Source organism: Haplochromis burtoni, unplaced genomic scaffold (assembly GCF_018398535.1).
Source record: "Haplochromis burtoni strain Fernald_Lab_line unplaced genomic scaffold, NCSU_Asbu1 Contig_665, whole genome shotgun sequence".
In the NCBI taxonomy this organism is placed as follows: Eukaryota; Metazoa; Chordata; class Actinopteri; order Cichliformes; family Cichlidae; genus Haplochromis; species Haplochromis burtoni.
Window position 1 is genome coordinate 1 of NW_024583026.1, and position 4592 is coordinate 4592.

Below are 4592 nucleotides of genomic sequence, written 5' to 3' on the forward strand. Positions count from 1 at the left end.
TGAGCTTACAGTGGTTCAGACTCACTGAGGATGATGACGACAGGCTGTTTCCTCTGATGATGAAGGCTCACATTCCTCGCCGTCTCTTCTCGTCACGTGTCAGTCGAGCGTCGCGAGGCATCACAAATGTGCCGTAAAGCTTTATAAAAGTTTGCGTGTTTCTAGAAACTTCATCTTTTGTGTTTTTACAGATGTTTCATGATAAATAACATAAACAAGTATTTACATGTTTAAAATAAGAACATGTCCAAACACTGATGCATGCTCTGTTCACCTGGACGCTGCGTCTTCAGCGGACGAGGAGGCGGAGTCAGTACTGGATTCATAATCACAAATATTATTATGTAATATTATTAAGCTAAAAATCGTAAATATTTAATCTTCACTATGAAAACATTAGGAAGCTCTTGGCTTTACCTTTTGAAAAATAAAAGTTAACGATCGATGATCATATTGGAATAAATGATTTGATTTAAGATAATAACACTGCAAACATTTAATATTACAAATATGAAATGCAGCTTTGTTTAATGATGTCGTCATAGTGCTGACCTGCAGTGGGATTTGCTGTATTTTTCCTTTAAATCCAATTTATTCAGATATAATTATTAAACCTACAGAGAGATATTCGGCGCTCTGAACGACATAAACGATAGAAGAATGAGATTTACCAGAGCAGCTCTTCAACATTTGTCTTAACATCGAATCCTCTAAAAATAAACCACAACTTCAAAACATTTGCGATGACAAAAGTTTAAATTGTGTTTCTAACTGCTGCTTGTTAAAATTCACGTTCTCTGTGAAACGAAACAGAAAAATGAAGATGAACTCACAGCTTCCCAAATAAAGTCGGGATGAATTTGGTGATGTGGAGTTTTCTGCTAATCACAGAGTTGTTCCTCGGAGTTCCCCTGGGGAATCCGTGTGGGTGGGCCTGGTGGCTAAAGTAAAGCACTGCATGCACGTGTGGGAGGATGACGCAGCTGAAGTAAAGTTTACATCAGGGACAAACGACTGTGTGAGTCTGGAGGAAGTCTGCAGAGCTCCTGATGTTTCTGTTGATCCTGGCTGAAGGAGCAGCTCCACAGAATACACACACTAAATTCCCAGAAACCACGCAGACACACACACACACACACACACACACACACACACATCTGTGTGTCAGGAAATGTGACGCTCGCTAACACTGCCACTGAAGAATGAACCAGAATCGACCCCGATGACTGCTCAGTTCCTCTGAAAGTGAGTGGGTGGTGTCAGTGGGTGGAGGTGATAAAGAGCACATTTCGTTTTCTCTGGGTCAGTTTGTAGTTTGAAACTCAAGTTATTTTTATAATTTACATTAACAGATGTAAATACCTCCACCCTGTGCCCATGTGCGTCTCCTGACACGCCTTATCTGATCAGATAGGAGCAGCGCCTCTCCAGCGATCAGCTTTTTATAACTGACTTCCTCCCTCGAGTCGGCTGTAACTGTCACCATCCTGGGTCTTATGACCCAGTGTTTTGAGTTTTAGTTCTTTTGATGTTTATAGTGTGTTTAACCTTAGTAGGTTTCCTATGTTCATTTGCTCTGAGGCTGCAGCTTGTACCTGAGCACCCACGCCCACCTGGTGGACAGCGCGTCCAGCAGCAGGAAGGGCAGGCAGAAGGACAGGTAGACGCAGAGCGAGAAGAGCACGGGGAAGAAGGGCGAGCGCAGGAGGGGGGCGTGTCCCAGCACGAAGGTCCACAGAGGCTGCAGCAGCATCGCCATCCTTCAGTTTGTCTCACAGTCGGAGCTCTGCTCGCCTTCATCACCACTGCTCCATTTAATCAGGCAGCAGGCCCCACCCACACAGCGTCAGCGGCAAGAACCCGCCCTGCCGTCCTTATTGGGATGTTTCCTACTGCCGGAGGGAAAATGGAAAACTCTCCCTCCCACACTCCCACTTCCACATTCCACAGCAGGCTCGTTCACTGTGCACTGAGGATCGTCCCTGTGAGAGCCGCTCACCTGCTTCCATTGTTGGCAGGTTGAGCACGTGTGTGATGTTTACACGGGCTGAAGCAACCTTTAGCTACAGCTGCGGTGTTAGCCCACGCTGCCACACCTGAGCCGTGCAGGTTCACACACCTGAGGCTCTAAGTGAACACTAAAGAAGCTGTGCTTCAACTTTGTGGTGCGTGAGAGTCTGTACCTCTGCTGAAGTACAGGATGTGTGTACTTGTGTACTCGTGTGTGTGTGTGTCAGCATTATGAGAAATGAATGTGTGAGCTTACAGTGGTTCAGACTCACTGAGGATGATGACGACAGGCTGTTTCCTCTGATGATGAAGGCTCACATTCCTCGCCGTCTCTTCTCGTCACGTGTCAGTCGAGCGTCGCGAGGCATCACAAATGTGCCGTAAAGCTTTATAAAAGTTTGCGTGTTTCTAGAAACTTCATCTTTTGTGTTTTTACAGATGTTTCATGATAAATAACATAAACAAGTATTTACATGTTTAAAATAAGAACATGTCCAAACACTGATGCATGCTCTGTTCACCTGGACGCTGCGTCTTCAGCGGACGAGGAGGCGGAGTCAGTACTGGATTCATAATCACAAATATTATTATGTAATATTATTAAGCTAAAAATCGTAAATATTTAATCTTCACTATGAAAACATTAGGAAGGTCTTGGCTTTACCTTTTGAAAAATAAAAGTTAACGATCGATGATCATATTGGAATAAATGATTTGATTTAAGATAATAACACTGCAAACATTTAATATTACAAATATGAAATGCAGCTTTGTTTAATGATGTCGTCATAGTGCTGACCTGCAGTGGGATTTGCTGTATTTTTCCTTTAAATCCAATTTATTCAGATATAATTATTAAACCTACAGAGAGATATTCACGCTCTGAACGACATAAACGATAGAAGAATGAGATTTACCAGAGCAGCTCTTCAACATTTGTCTTAACATCGAATCCTCTAAAAATAAACCACAACTTCAAAACATTTGCGATGACAAAAGTTTAAATTGTGTTTCTAACTGCTGCTTGTTAAAATTCACGTTCTCTGTGAAACGAAACAGAAAAATGAAGATGAACTCACAGCTTCCCAAATAAAGTCGGGATGAATTTGGTGATGTGGAGTTTTCTGCTAATCACAGAGTTGTTCCTCGGAGTTCCCCTGGGGAATCCGTGTGGGTGGGCCTGGTGGCTAAAGTAAAGCACTGCATGCACGTGTGGGAGGATGACGCAGCTGAAGTAAAGTTTACATCAGGGACAAACGACTGTGTGAGTCTGGAGGAAGTCTGCAGAGCTCCTGATGTTTCTGTTGATCCTGGCTGAAGGAGCAGCTCCACAGAATACACACACTAAATTCCCAGAAACCACGCAGACACACACACACACACACACACACACACACACACATCTGTGTGTCAGGAAATGTGACGCTCGCTAACACTGCCACTGAAGAATGAACCAGAATCGACCCCGATGACTGCTCAGTTCCTCTGAAAGTGAGTGGGTGGTGTCAGTGGGTGGAGGTGATAAAGAGCACATTTCGTTTTCTCTGGGTCAGTTTGTAGTTTGAAACTCAAGTTATTTTTATAATTTACATTAACAGATGTAAATACCTCCACCCTGTGCCCATGTGCGTCTCCTGACACGCCTTATCTGATCAGATAGGAGCAGCGCCTCTCCAGCGATCAGCTTTTTATAACTGACTTCCTCCCTCGAGTCGGCTGTAACTGTCACCATCCTGGGTCTTATGACCCAGTGTTTTGAGTTTTAGTTCTTTTGATGTTTATAGTGTGTTTAACCTTATTAGGTTTCCTATGTTCATTTGCTTATTAGTTCCCCCTTGTGTTTTCAACCCCTGTGAAGTCTCCCTTGCCCTTCGTGTGTTTCATGTCTGTGTGTCTTATGTTGTCAGGTCTGCGTCTCATTATATTTCCTGTTTTATTTTGAAGGGGTCCTGTGTTCCTATGTTCAATGTTTTTAGTGTTACTCTCTCCTTGTGACGTCGTTATGTTCATGTGTGTCAGCTGTTTCTCCATGTGTTCCCACTTCCCTCATTATCCTCCTGTGTGTATTTAGTCCGTGTGCTTTCAGTCATTCTTTGTCAGGTCGTCTGCTCATCCATGTCACAACTTCAGGAATCTATGTCAGTTCACCATGTTTAAGGTTTTTTCATGTTTAGTTTTAGTTCACCCAGTTTAGGTTATTGTTTAGTTTCACCAATGCCCTTTTGTTTGTACCCTTTTTGCTAGCCTCAATAAACGGCTTGTTTTTTGTTAAATCCACGTTCAGTTTTTGGAGTCTGCGTTTTGGGTCCTTTTGTCAACACATACAGTCTGCCCTCGCCGGACTGTGACAGTAACTGCAGCAAAAGCTGGTTCTACAAAGTATCGCCTCAGGGGGCTGAATAATTACGCACACCCCACTTTGCAGTTATTTATTTGTAAAAAATGTTTGGAATCATGTATGATTTTCGTTCCACTTCTCACGTGTGCACCACTTTGTGTTGGTCTTTCACCTGGAATTCCAATAAAATTGATTCATGTTTGTGGCTGTAATGTGACAAAATGTGGGAAAGTTCAAGGGGCCG